The sequence below is a fragment of the Alosa sapidissima genome, chromosome 1 (assembly GCF_018492685.1).
Source record: "Alosa sapidissima isolate fAloSap1 chromosome 1, fAloSap1.pri, whole genome shotgun sequence".
In the NCBI taxonomy this organism is placed as follows: domain Eukaryota; kingdom Metazoa; phylum Chordata; class Actinopteri; order Clupeiformes; family Clupeidae; genus Alosa; species Alosa sapidissima.
In genome coordinates, this window is record NC_055957.1 from 40,325,756 (window position 1) to 40,326,862 (window position 1,107).

Here is a 1,107-nt window from a genome sequence, read left to right on the forward strand (position 1 = left end):
TGTCTTTCCAACATTGAGATATGTATATTATTCTTATATAATTAGTATACTTAGTTTAAAAAGGACGAAATTTTTATGTTTTGTTATATGGTATGGTAGAGCATATAAATGAAACATGACAAGAACTGTAAGCATTAATGGTCTTTATTATAAGAAACATGGAAACAGTGTCTTTAATGATGTGACAGACAACTAGAAATGCAGAGTTAGCCCTGCTGTTGAGTGAGAGGTTGGCTTCTATCCCTGGCAGCATGCAGGTCCTGTTACTTAGCCCCCACCAGCAGCAGCAGCAGCAGGAGCAGGGGTAATCAACCGTGCCAGCAGGAAGTACAGTAAGGGCTGCAGATTGTTCTGGTCTTGGAATGGCGGGAAGTAGGGGTACGGATATGGATTAAAGCCAAAGCCCCCGTTGTTCTGAAAATATGAGAAACACTCATCATTACATCTCAAATGGACTATTGCAACTTCCCTACTGACTGAAACCCAAGGAAGTCACATAACAGTATAACTGATCTTCTCTCATTGACCTTCTCACCAGTTTCACTGGTGTTGCTATTCAACCAGACATTGATTCTTATTTTAGCACTGAGATCTTCATTGAAAAGCATAACCTGTCTGAGACCATGGATCTTAGACCTATTAGAAATGTCCTGAATGTTTAGTTGTTTTGGCGTGACGGATGGTGAAAACAAACCTCTCCACTGGACGAGCGTTTCTCTCGGGCAAGCTCATCGCCATGCTGGACACAAACACATGAACATGCACTTTAGTCTTTTCATAAGTTCTGCATGGTCAATTCACCAGTTTTATAGCTTCACTAGTTACTTACAGGAGCTGCAAAGGAGAGGCCAAGGAGGCATACAGCTATGATGGCTACTTTCATCTTTTCTTTTGATGCCTGTATCAAAAGTACAATAGAGTTAAAAACAGCAAAGCACATATGTGAAAACTTAGACTGCAAATAGTGTATCAACAAAGTGGATTGAACTTACCTGGAGATACAATTCAGAGAAGCAGATTCAGCTCACACTGACCAACTGGTTTAGTAAAAAGTTTCACCAAGGGGTCTTTTTAAAGGACATTTCTGTCTACGTGTAACCAATCACG